Raw genomic sequence first — 14,136 nt, forward strand, 5'->3', positions numbered from 1 at the left:
GTATCTAAAAACCTCAAGAACATTGTCAGCATCTAAACACAATTCCATTCCCGATCGACAGCGGACAAAAAAATGTTACAAAGCACAGGAGCGACGCATGACCCAACATAAACGCCTTTGTGCTGGATAAACAGCTTGTCATCGAAGGACACAAACGTGCTACCTAAATAAAATTCCAGTAATGCCATGAAGTTCTCCAGAGGAATACCTGAGGCGTTCTGGAAAGCCACCACGCCGCTTTTTTTTATACACGCTATAACAGAACGGTATATTTCTTCATGCGGCACTAAAACAAATTTCCTCTTCATCAATAAAGAAAGCGTACCCCACAGAGCTGTTAATTCTTAATTCTTTAGTCCCTTCCAATATCCTTATCGGGCTACCCAGAATAAATGACACATCATTTTCATATGTTAAGGCACCAGCTATACACACGCCAAGACCTTTCACAAGAGAGACTCGCCGCACAAGCATTCCATCAAGATTATATGTGTTGTCAAAAAAAGTACGACGTCGGCAGAACGAAAACACTTGTTTTGTCTTTGTAGGGTTTGGCAGCAGCTGATCCTTTTTGCACCATAGAAGAGTACGTGGCACATCGTTTTGTAATACACTGCCGTTTTCTGACAACTAAGTTATTTTAAACAACATAATGTCATTGGCAAAAAGGAGCATGTCAGAACATTAACCACATAAGACTATATCATAAATAAAAATTAAAAATAAAACCGGGCACGGACCGGATTTCTTAGCAACGCCAAGCGTTGAAGTAAGGCTGAGGGAGAAACTGTCTTCAACATGAACTGTGTTCGTGCGAAGAAACAAATAGCCATTGAACCAATTACATAACTTGGGACAAACACCATGTAGGAAAGGTTGAAGTTTGGGCTAGTGAGTGTGACATTTTTAAAAAGGTTAAAGCAGCGGAAACGACGAGGGACGAGAAGCTGAAGGACTCATACGCAGCGCTGTGTATCTGTCCTTCTGCTTCTCGACCCTCGTTGTTTGCGCTGTTTTAACCTTTTAACCATGTAGGAATAACTTGAGCAACAATAATTTGTGACAGACTTTGTCAAGCGCTTTGGTCATGTAAAAGGATATTGCATCAACTTGCCCCTTATTTGGGACAAACGCGAGGTTACTACTTGAGCGTCTCAAAAGCGCATCACAATTTATCTTTAGTGTGTGCAAGTTATGTTTTATAGCAGAAAAGGACATGAGAGAAGTATATTTGATCAGCAGAGATAAATTAATGTGGTAACCCTGGAACAAGGAATTTAATGCCGAGGGTTAATATAACAGTCTAAAACCAGATCGGTTGTATTCAAGCTTTAATGATAAAAATTATGCGAAGATAATTAAAAAAATGCATAGCAACAAATATGTGTAAAAAAATACGCGGAACTTGATGTATGACGCTAAAATGATTCTTCAAGGAAGTAAGTGCGATTTTTTAGTCATCCCTGTGGGAAACACGTTTCAAGAAGTCCAGTTCGGAATTGAATCTGTACATACTTTTTCATTCTTTTCTAGGAGCACCATGAAAAACGCGGTGAAGACCCAGTTACCTGCTCTCTATGCTCCTTACTTGTGCAACGGGACAACATGCGAAAACATACTCTCCTGTTATGTCCAGAACGTGAAATTTACTGCGAGCTTTGCCGCTCTTTATTTCCATGTTCGACGGAGGAGGTAGGGAACAAAACTTATTAATTATTGAAATAACATAATAATCTTTGTGGTACCGGGTGTTTGAAATCTGTTGGTTTAAAATTGAAAAAGGCGAAGTTACTTACATAAACTTCGAAATTGCATGAGTGCATTTAGACACACGTGTTTTATGTGAAAAACCAACAAGCGTTTGTTTCTCATTTTTATTACGAACCCAAATGTTGTTGGTATGGTTTTATCACTCTACAACAAGATCCAACATGTTATTCATCCATATGGGAACGTTCGAGAAGCAGCAGTACGTAAAGTTACTAATATGCAGGTTTTGCGTAATTTTAGAATTCGTGCAGTAACTTCGAGCCGCCGTCATGAAAATAATCATACAAAACACATGCGAGTATTAAAAAAAAAAAACACTTTAGTTTCCCTGCTTTATTGCACCGCTTTCAAATACAAAGTTGTACTTTTGTAGTTGGCAATTGAGTTAATGTTGGTTCTTTCGACACAAATACTCAAAACAATTGACAGCTGGCAATTATAAAAGAAAGTTAACTCATGGTATTGAAAAATGTCCTCTGATGTAAAGGCGGTACTTCTCAAGATAAAAAGGGCTGTAGCCTCTTTCATACCGATCCAGTTTTTTGAAGTCAAACTCAATCCTTGGATTGCAAGTTGCCTTTAGCCTGAACCAAGGTGAATTGTTTAAGTTCCAAAATAACCTGAAACTTTGCACGGGTTGTGCCACAATGATGTACGCCACAAATAATACACTGAAGCAGTTCTGTTATATGTTAATCAAAGGTTTTTGCATACACGGATACAATGTATAAGAAAAGCACAAAACAAAGTGTTGGGAACACATAGTAATGACAAGTAATCATGTAAATGCTTTTGTAAAAATACGTCACATAGCCTTAGGACTTATCGGTACCATTTTTAAGGTACCGGCTGCCCTCCGACTCGTGACTATTGTACAACACCTCAAAAGAATTGAAGTTTGGCTTCGCGCGATGAACGGCACGTTTGTGAATCTGTTGATGTCCTGGGCGAGTTCATTGTATTTTTATACCGAAAGTTTCTGCAGCTAGCTTTAATATTTAATAAAATTTCCCAAATAACGTTTTAATTTGTGAAAATAAACATGTGGCTGCAATCGGAAAATATGATGAGCGTCATTAAAAAACCAAACGTCCGTTAATTTTAGGAAGACTTGGAGCGCGTGGGAAGCTCGAGGGTGTGCTAAAGTTCCCACTCCTGCAACAGCCGTAAGGCTGACGATGGTAAAACGCGGTAGATAAGACGATCATCCAAGTTTTCGCATCGCCAACCTTCCATATGCTACACGAGTGGTAACTCTAGCGCACGACCGTGCTGACCACGTGCTTCAAGTCATCCTAAAATTAACTGATTTGGGGGCTTTTGATGACGCGCAGCAAGTCTGTAATTGAAACCATGATTATTTTTACAAATTAAGGTGGAAATAAATACATTTTAGGGAATTATATTGCTAATAAATATTCTTTTTCCGCAATCTCGGACGTTTGCCGCAACTCTCTGTTTATAAGATTTGTTTTCTCAACCACCTCTATTTGTTGAGATTTCTAAAAACATTCACAAAAACACCTGGTATTTTTTCCTGATGGTCAACAAAAAGTCTGAGATTTTAAGTCTATGTTCCCAGTTTGTAACCCTCGCCGGATTGTTTTCTTTAATACTCTTCACCAACGTATCCACAAGCGTATGCTTTTTCCCAGACGCACAGGTATCAGTGTCCGAAGATGGCAAGGAAGTGTTCCGACTGCGGTGTCAACGTTCTCAACGAAGACCTACAAAATCACCTGGACACGGAGTGCCAAAAGCGAGTGATTCTTTGCGGTGCCTGCGACAGTAAAATGTCTTACGATGAACGTGACGTAAGTTGTTTTTAAGGCGTGGAAATAGATGTCGTACTTGCTCTCTCTCCCTCGCGCTGCTGTTTTAAACCGACAGTATGTTTTAAAACACGAGTTTCTAAACTTTTCTATTTTTGTTTTATTTTTCTTGTACGATGTAGACAAGGTCCTAATAACACTAAATAAATAAAGTCAAACAAAAATTTGTTCGAAATTGCACAAAAAATATAAAAGACGTTTACAACTCCCTGTAATGCCGAATTAGAGCGCAGCTCTTGAAGAGGAGGACGGGAGGGTATGAAGGGGAGGGTACGCTCCACGTCCGTACCCTCTCCTCCTCCCCTACTCCTCCTCTCCTCTTCCCGTACTCCTCTCCTCCTGCCCTGCTCCTCCTCCTCCCTTCCTTTCCTGATGTCATTATGGAAAGCGTCCCATAATGCAATGCGCGGGTCACGAGTGACACGCGCGTTGCATCAGTGCACGTTTCCAATAATGCAACGCGCGGACCCCCCTGTGACGTCACTCATGACCCTCCTGACGTCACTCGTGACGTCACGTGTAACGCCATTATGGGAAAAATCGCATAATGCAACGCGCGGGTTTCGAGTGAGACCCGCGCGTTGCATCATGGGGTGTTTCCCACAATGTTACGCGCGGGACCCTCGTGATGTCACTCGTGACGTCACGTGTGACGTCATTATGGGAAACGTCCCATAACAAAACGCGCGGGTCACAAGTGAGACCCGCGCGTTGCATCATAGGACGTTTCCCATAATGCAACGCGCGTGACCCTTGTGACGTCGTGTGACGTCATTATGGGAAACTTCCCATAATGCAATGCGCGGGTGATGAGTGAGACCCGCTCGTTTCATTATGGGACGTTTCGGCGTAACTGCGCGGTGCATTATGGGACTTTTTCCATAAAGCACCGTGCGGGTCATGAGTGTGACCCGCGCGTTGCATTATGGAACGTTTCCCATATTGCACCAAGCCGTTACGCCGACGCCGACGGTGACGCCGACCGCGACGTCGTTCAAACCATAAAACGGGCGCCTAAGAGCTTGCGTTGTAAAAGGGCCCGAAACCCCGCCTGCAATGACGCCTAGAAGAGTAACTTACTCGTTTCAGTCATGTCGTCCTTATCTCAACAGAGGGTTGAGATAAGGACGAGATGGCGCGTCCTCCACTAAAACGCGCCACCGAAATAGTGGGTTTGTTTGATTTACCTGCACCTAAACCAGATGCACTTGGTGCAGACTGCCACGGGTGAAGCCCATCTAAAAACAACCGGAAGTACATTGATCTGCACTTTTCTGCACCGGTGTAGGCTGATGCAGGTAAATCAAATGAGTTCAGTCCCAACGTGCCTGAGACGATTACGTCACTCTTCTAGACGTCATTGTGAGCAGGGCTTTGGGCGCTTTTTTTGGGCGCAAATCTAAAATCTAGCGAAAAATTGCGACAACCGATCGATGGCTTCAAAAGCCATAGCCTGTAAGCAAACCCTATTAATTAGCGTGGTCCCTAATAGTAATTTCCGCCAATAACGCGATTCCAACGTGACCCATAAAATCAATATTTATAAAGTTAATTAACACATGTTAATTAATTAGCCAACTTACAGTGACGGCTATTTCCTTAATTAATGTCCGTTGAGCCTGATAAATACGTGCTGGATGTGACTTTGTAGCGATGTAACAATCACCATTGTTTTTAAAGGAATCTGTTCGAAATAAAATTAGACAGCCTGTATTTTTTCATGGTGTGAGGAACATATGACATCCATATGGCGTGGCGACCAGTGTTTCCGAACGTCAAGGAAACTAATATTTTTTTTTTGTTCGTCATACTGACCTGTTCAATATTAAAAACATGCTACAGTCAACCTTTGCGATGAGTGGAAGTTGTCCACAACATTCTTAATAAGAAACAATGTTTAATATTTATGTACTCTCATAAGTTTTAAAGATGTTTGGATTGCGGAGAGTAATCTGATGGGTATAATACGATATCTTATATTGAATAAAATGATAAGGTCAAGATCGATTATTTGATACTATTTCTATAATTTTTATGTTTGTTTTCTGTTTTAGTGCTCATCAAGGATTCAACCAGCTCACCTCCGAAATTACTTACGTTTAAAGAACAATACAACCCATTAACAAATGGAGCGAACGTGGCCTCGTATCAAACTAACTGTGATAGATTTTAATTTTCATCTTTACATTACCGAAACACAATACCGCGTTACATACGTGTTAAAGGAAATTGCGCCCTTGCAGAAATACTTCAATGACCGTTATCGAGTTAAAAAGTTAATCTTTCTTAGTTAATAAAGTTAAAGTTAATAATTAAGTTAAAGTTAATAATTAAGTTAAAGTTAATAATTAAGTTAAAGTTAATAATTAGTTAAAGTTAATAAAAGAAAGTCTTAAAAACGAATACAAGGTGAGTGATCAAAAACTAAGCTTGTAAAGACAATTATAATCTTGACTGCCTTGTTATTAATAAGGCAAATTGATATGCATAGTTTATAACTACAGTTCGACATGTATAAAAAAACATTGTGCAGCTAGTCGTTAACAATTTGTATGTTTTTTTATCATAATTTGAAGGACCATGATAAAGAATGCCCCGAGAAGCCACTGGTCTGCGACGAGTGTGAAGGCGAGATGCCTCGGAAGGAGAAGTCCAAGCATGCCTCCGAGTGTCCAATGCGTGTTGTGTACTGCGAGAACTGTGACGGATATTACACCTACTCTTCAGAGAAGGTGAGGAAAATGCTCGCGATTTGTTGTACTAAGGTGCCTGAAGTGTATCTTCGACGTGTGTTTTTAGCGTCTTATCACGTCCATACATTAAAAGTGGTAACGAACGGGTAACAAATTACGTCACGAAAGCTAAATTGTTATGTTATCGGATGTCGCGATCCTGGCGTTTGATGCTACAAGGGTTTTGCAAAAAGTAGGGGTGAACGTGAGTGTCGCTGTCGTCGTGAACACCCAACCCCCAGGTGCTAAATCTTCTGTGACACTGTCAAGGTGGAGAGCGATTTGCAGTAGAACAGGCATCTGCCAGATTCACAACCTCTGTTGTGACACTCCCGGGATTTCTGCCGGCGACAACGTTACACTTCTATGACGTCATTAGACGGAAACTTGATGGACTACTTTTTAGAACACGGTAAACTCGCCAGACGGACACGCGTTTCATGTGCTGTAGTTTCACGTAGTGAGCTGCCGTAACAATAGTCAAGTAATCACGTTGTTTTGTTCCTGCAACGCGCTGATGTATAAGGTACAAAAGAGGGCTACTCCGAACCTGATAATGTTAATATAGACTGCACTAGATAATAGCATATGCCTATATATTTCTTGATTTTCTTTAAACTCCTAGTCATTCTGAAGGGAATGCGATATAAGTGGGGTTTATTTAAGCTCTGTTTTACGTGATAAAATACAAAAGAAAAGCTATCGGAAAACAACAATGTTGGGTAATTTTATTTGAGTTCAGGAAATAAAGTACACCTGTAATTTGTTTTTTGTGCTGTGGCGTGAACTATAAAAATGACAATGCTCTATATCTGAAAGCTCAGATATGTTTAGTTTTTAAAGAATAAAATTAACCAGGAGGGCTTAGGACGGCGGAAATTTATGTATTGTAGTCTCTAACATGTTATATTTGCTGTGTAGTACAAAATAGTAGCCACAGAAACTTCATACACCTAAAAAAGTGTTTTCGTTTCCCATTTTGTTTTGTGCGAAAGACGAGCAACAAATCTTTTCTTACAGCCGAGTCAATGATGACGTCATGCAATATTGTCGCAGTATAGTTTTTTCATCAATTTGAGCAAGTGCTTGTTCTCCAAAAACAAACCTTGTTGCCGAGCGAAGCCCTGAATGTAGGGGCGTCATTCCTTGTAACGTACTTTTTAAGGTATTAGTACCGAATGGACTCAATACAATTCAAATCAGTATTTATTTTCGCGTGCTTACCAACAACTCAAAGGCCTCTGCGGTAAAGCACGAAGCATAAAATAGATATTCATCACAAATTTACATGCTTCAAATTATACACAGGTTTTAAAACTTATGCATATGCATTACATTAATACACATGCAGACAGTTTTGGCGATTTTAGAGCAACCCTGAACAAACAAGAAGCAATTTTATGCCAAAATATCAACATTGGAAAGCTTCGTGTCTAAAACATGTTGAATCCGTGATACCGGTGACAAGTTGCTATGAATATCTGGGTAAAAAACGGAGATTTCTAGACTTTACACTGAGAGGAATGCGGAAGTGTAAAGAACCAAGAAGCGCCTGTCCTGTCGTCCGTGTATCCTTATTGTCCTTGTTTGTTCGCGCTTTTTAACCTTTTATTCATTAACATCCCGAACAGAACTCCTGTTATGTAGAATCCACAGTTTTAGTTTTGTATAAAATGAACTTAATTCAACATAATATTTACGACCAAAATATCTGTCATAGACGATCCTCAGAAATGATTTTTGTACATGTTCAATTTTTTCACTCGCTGTACTAGAGATGGAGGTCCGAATGACAGATGCCAATTCAAGTTCAGGGTGTACATGAGTATTGAAGAGTCGCAACAGATAATGATGAGTACTGAATGGCCTAGTTATGTTGCTCATTATTCCCAACATGCGCAGACTCTGGCTAACAATAGAGGTCACGTGAGAATTAAAAAAAAGGTGATCATTCACAACCATCCAGAGATTTTTAACTATTGTGGTCCGACTTGTATTTTCATTTCTCACAGTACATATGAGATAATGTGGTACGCTTTCTGGACAAAGACATCACTTGGGTTTTGCGGGGATTGAAACCTAAATTGTTCAAAATACACCATCTTTGTACTTAATGGACATCTTGCAGCAAAGCACAGTCAGTGGTAATGTTCACCTGCCGAAACAGTTTAACGTCGTCTGCAAACATCAGCACGTGCGAGTGTTTCACGGAGAACAGTATATCACTTATACAATTATAAACTACAGCAGACCAAGATTCGAGCCCTGAGGTACACCCAAAATAGGCATTAAAGGTTGGGACCAGTATTCAGAAACCCTAACACGGTTCTACCTTTCATGTCGATAACTCCTGAACCAGGAAATGTATTCAGGATCAAGCTCATGGTTCCCAAGTTTTATTAATAGCAATGCTTGATTGACCTCGTCGAAGGCTTTGGATATATCCAAATATACTGCGTCTACTGACCCCGGCTCTGAAAAATTGGCATAGAATAATTAAGAAATGCTCGTGAATTAGTTTCAACGGATCTTCCTGCGAGAAATTCATGCTGTATAGAAACTACTTCTCGTTTAAAATAATTATATAGGCGGTTGTACTACCGGGGAAAAATGAAATGCGAACAGAGGAGCGCGTGGCTCGCGGTACAGGCTGCGCCGCCTGGAAGTGAGCCTTGGAGCGAGGGTGCGTGGCCTACTCCGACGTGTTCACGCCTCTCCCTCTGCGCTCTCCAAGCTTCAGCAGTGCGCCTCTTCGTGCGCTGAAAGCTATCACCACTATCTTTGCTGGCTCAGTGCGTGCGGTGCAAAGAAGCTCGCCGCACTCGCCGAGCAGGCAAAGATAGCGGTGACAGCTTTCAGCGCACTGAGAGGCGCACTGCCGAAGCTGGGAGAGCGCCAATCGAGGGGCGTGAACACATCGAAGTAGGCCACGCACCCTCGCCCCTCGGCTCACTTCCAGGCGGCGCAGCCTGTACCGCGAGCCACGCGCTCCTCTGTTCGCATTTCATTTTTCCCCGATAGTACATCACCTTCTCGAATACTTTTGAGAATGCATTGGAAAGAGATGTTGGACGATAATTGCTGACGTCACTAGAATTACCATATTTAACAATTAGGACAAGAATTGAATTTTTCCTTGGAAATACACCTGTTTGCAGCAACAAGCGAAACAACTTCTCAAGAATAGAAGCAAAAATTTCGCAGCAGGCCTTTACAATAAAACTGGAAATACCATCGCATAATGTTTGCTAATAAATTATACGCCTTTGAATAATTAAAAAAGATTATATAAAAATTGCTAGCTGGAAATAATTATAATTCCTATTTGTATAGCGTTTCCAAAATAGCAAAAATATGTATTTAAGAATGGAATCTTCGTCCGTCCGTATTAATGGATAATTAAAGTTGCACCAGTGTAACTCTGCTTCAAAACAACAAAGTAAAAAAAAATAGTTTGACAACAACCCGGTGCCTTGACCGCGGTACTTCAAAGCTAGGTTTGTACGCATAAAAATTCTGATAGACTAATACAGCTAGAGTCTCTTCGTATTGTTATATAAACAAGGTTGCATTGACGATTGTACTCGATGCTTTAAATTATTCTTCTGATAGCCTGATCTATATATTTAATTACAGGAGCACAGGGAGCAGTGTGAAAAAAAGAAACTTGCTTGCGAGTACTGCAAATTGGAACTGAAAGGCGATCATGAAGTGAGTATGGGTTATAAACGTCAAAACGGACATTTGATTTGATTCTGAGAGTACCATGTTAAAAGAAAGTGTTTATTCACCCGACAGCAAAGATAATTTCCCCCAAACTCTACTGGCAGTCGCCCCTCATTGGCAGTGCCAATCAGTTCATGGAACGACGTTTTGTCCATAGACAGTGTTTCATCAACAACTCTGATGAGCTTCATTTTGTAATGAGCCGCCCCAGACTGTCGTCGCGATGTGGCGTTAACGGGTGGGCCGAATGGGTTATCACGAGCTCCAGTGACGCGCGACGAAACGTCCCTACATCGTGCAATTCGCGTAACGAGTGTTAATAAAACGTGTCCATTGTCACGATCTTTCTCGAACGTGGACGAAGGGGCCGAAGCACCCGCCGAGGAGAGACCACACGCAGCCTGGTTGTGAGGGTGGACGATGTCTGACCGGAGCGGCGTACGCTCAACGGCGTTTATTGTCGCGATGAACAATGTTGCCCGCCGAGCCAGGCGGCCGCAGACGGGCGGACTGGAGGGGGGCGCTACATACTTGTTACATCCCTCCCCCCCAGTTTGTTTTTTCTAAAACAAAATAAATGAAATAACACACACAACCGACACCACATGGCGTCTGGTCGTGCCAAGTCCTGGCCGGGCGATGTTGAAGGTCAGGTGGCCTTCGCTGCCGCGTACTCCGCCGGACCATTGGTGTCGACGGGCCAGGTGTGGCAACGCCGGGCGCTGCCTGAACCGGTCGCGCTCCACCCAGTGGAGCCGCAAGGACCGGATTTGGGAGTGGCACTGGTGCCACAGGAGTGGCGACGCTTGTCGCCTCTGGGGTGGGTGGCGCTCCGCTGGCCGCGACTGGTGCTGTTGTTGGGCCCCCTGCAGGCTGGTCCTCTGAAGCGACGGCCGAGGGTGGAAGCCAGGTCCCGAGGCGAGGCCTGACATGGTCGGCGTGCCGGTGCCAGGTGGTCCCGTCGGGCATGCGGACGAGCAGCGATGAGGCGCTCGCTGGTGAAACCACACGCCCGGCAGACCAGGGTGGGCCAGGACGGAAGTTCCTGGCGCACACCGACGCTCCCGGCTCCGGCAAAAGCCCGGGACGGCACCCTCGGTCAGCAGCCAGCTTCTGCTTCAGCTGCTTCAGGAGCGCCGAGGACCGAAGGTCTGGGTGCAAGACGTCCAAGGGTGTCTTGACCATCCGGCCCAGCAGAAGCTCGCAGGGGGCACGGCCAGTGACCTCGTGAGGTGTGGTCCGGTACTGGAATAGTGCCCGGGCCACCTGCGTTCGGAAATCCCCGGGCTGCCCTATTGGAAAGACCAGTTTAAACTGGCAACCAGTTCAAACTGGTACCAGGTTCAAACTTGGATATTGCTCCAGTTTGACCAGTTTGATACTGGTTGAACTGGTCACACTGGTTGACTGGTCATGGTGGTTGAACTGGTCATACTGGTTGAACTGGTCATGGTGGTTGAACTGGTCTAGTGGTTGAACTGGTAACCAGTGGCTTATTGCCACTGGTTAGATTGGTTGAACTGGACAAACAAACTGTGCATACTGGTCTTACTGTGAAACTGTGCATACAGGTCTGACTGTGAAAATGTGTATACTGGTAATACTGTACCACTGCGTATACTGGTTCACTCCAAGCAGTTAAACCAGTTAAACTGGTAATATCGACAACACAGGTCGTAAACGGATAAAATTCACTTTTTTTTCACAAAAAATACACATACTTCAGACCACAAAAATAAACATAAAAACATTTACAATTTAAAAAAATTGTCATGATATTATTCATTATAGTCCCAGCCGGTCGGCGAAATTTTCCCCATCTTCTGGAGTGTCGGGGTCCCGGTGGTGGATAACATAGTACCTCAAGGCATCTGAAATAAGAATAAACATAAGAAATTAGAGCCATGGCAGATTTATTCGCACCCGTCTGTTCTCAAACGGTATGTATAACTAATGCCACGAATAAAAAATATGCACTATCATAAACAGTATGAGAGGGAATATGGAAGCGTGCGTCAACCGTACATGTGGTGCTAGTCTAGCGGCAATTAAGTATAAACCTCATGTAAGCGATTTGGCGAGCGACAAGAGAAGCGACGACGATCCGCTTCGCTGTCGCTCGGTCACTCGCGCGACGAGACAAACCGCATGAAAGCGACGGCATCAAGCGACCAAGGCATGAGCGACGATTTCTAGAAATCCAAAAACCGAGCGACGCGACGACCGACCGTGGGAAATCTCCGTCGCTCGTCACTGATTCTCGTCACTGTCACCGTCGTTCGCTTAATCGCTTAGATGCGGTTCAGCCTTTACGCAAAGCAACGCCCAGGAGCGAAAAGATCCTGTTGTTACCCCCTTCCTGCCTCCCCAGTCTGTCGTCCGCTACGCAACTCGCGACCACTATGGTAGAATATCTCTGAAGCTGCATACACACTGGCGGTTGTATTACTAGCATAGCTGTTCCAAATCGGGTAGCTGAAACGTTCAGTTTCACATGCATCTAATTATGAAAATGAATCCAAATGGTCGAGCCTGCTTACCATGGCTCGCTGGCGCGGAGGCAGAGGCAGCCATTGCCAGCGCCGCAATGAGGACGGAGCGAATTCCAAACACGCCGTTCTGGGACGCAGCCATTTCGCCCGCGAGCGAGTGGAACTCAGGTGGAGGACGTCGTCAGCCACAGGAACCATCGGCAGAGGCAGCACTCAAGGCTCTTGCTAACTATCTTATACAAACACAGCTTGAAGACAACTTGTAACCTCCCCAAGCAGAACAGCGGCCCCAAACAACAAAGATCCAACCGGCCCAACGTGCGCCCAACAGTCGCGCCAGATCCGTTTGTTTTTTGTTTTTTTTTTTTGGTTGAACTTGCCGGAGCTGTCGTTGACGCCGACTGGCGCTTCGAGCGGGCGCGAGGGCCGCGCTGATTGGCCCGCGCGCTCCCTGTCCTGGCACGTGAGCACCTCTCCCTTTTGCAAAATACCCAGGGCACCGGCGCATTTCAGGGGCCTGACTCATACTGCCACATTTTCCAGCGGTTCTCCAACATCACAATAGAGGCCCCCTGCCTCGGCCTCGGGCACTTGCGCTGGATCCTGGAAGCGGCTTCTCGGTGCAGGCCAGGGTGGATAAAGGCCGTGGTAAAAAGCGGGAAAAGTATGAAGTCCAAGTGGGAACGATTGAAGTCATGGCGTTTTTTTCATATTTCGGACCTCGAGAAAAGGGTGCACGTTACAATCGACGGCGCGTTATATTATATTCACCCACATAAAGCATGGTGCAGCAGTTATTAACGTTTTTATCTCAAGTTTTGTAGAATTTAAACTGGTTTAACCTATTTTTGGGAAAAAAATATTAAAAAAAAAACCTTTAAGAATATTGAAGTATGTTGGCTCTTACTTTTTTTGGATTGATGAAGTGTTCTCTAGCTAAATAAATAAAGGTGACCTTTCGTGTGGGCATTAATATGCCATGAATTCAGTTGCAAATGAATTAATTGTTTGTAGTACCATGTCGCCCTGTGACAATCGCGAGATCGTAGAACATATATGACAAATAAATAGCTTCAACACTGTTAACCGAACCTTTTGTTTCGATTTTATTTTGCACAGTGAAGGTTACGAATGCCTCTGCGCTATCCAATTCGCACACCCCTACAAATAAAGTGAAAAAGAGGGGTCAATCTGGTGACCAGTTAATCCAATCTGGTGACCAGTTTGGTCAATCTGGTTACCAGTTGGACCAGTTTGGCCAGTCTGGTGACCAGTTTGGTCAATCTGGTTACCAGTTGGACCAGTTCGGCCAGTCTGAGGACCAGTTTGGCCAATCTGGTGACCAGTTTGGTCAATCTGGTTGCCAATTCAGCCAGTGTGGTGACCAGTTAGGTCAATATGGTGACCAGTTAGGCCAATCTGGTGACCAGTTCGAAGGCAATCTGGTGACCAGTTAGATCAATATGGTTACCAGTTAGACCAGTCTGACTACCAGTTCCACCAGTTTGATTTCCAGTTAGACCAGTCTGACCAGTCCAAATACCAGTTTGACCAGTTTAAATACCAGTATGACCAGTTAGATTT

General features: G+C 43.7%; 1 long non-coding RNA gene and 1 pseudogene across 1 annotated transcript; one reads left to right on the forward strand and one right to left on the reverse strand.

Annotated features, from left to right (window-relative positions):
• Positions 1–1,530: 1,530 nt before the first annotated feature.
• Positions 1,531–10,087, forward strand: LOC120837682 (annotated as a pseudogene).
• Positions 10,088–11,810: 1,723 nt separating this feature from the next.
• LOC121837658 lies at positions 11,811–12,646 on the reverse strand. Its single transcript, XR_006078280.1, has 2 exons — positions 12,601–12,646; positions 11,811–11,931 (listed from the first exon to the last, which is right to left on the reverse strand). It is a non-coding gene; the product is annotated as an uncharacterized LOC121837658 (long non-coding RNA).
• Positions 12,647–14,136: the final 1,490 nt, after the last annotated feature.

The sequence above is a fragment of the Ixodes scapularis genome, unplaced genomic scaffold, assembly GCF_016920785.2.
Source record: "Ixodes scapularis isolate PalLabHiFi unplaced genomic scaffold, ASM1692078v2 PGA_scaffold4__175_contigs__length_147842914, whole genome shotgun sequence".
NCBI classification, from domain to species: Eukaryota; Metazoa; Arthropoda; class Arachnida; order Ixodida; family Ixodidae; genus Ixodes; species Ixodes scapularis.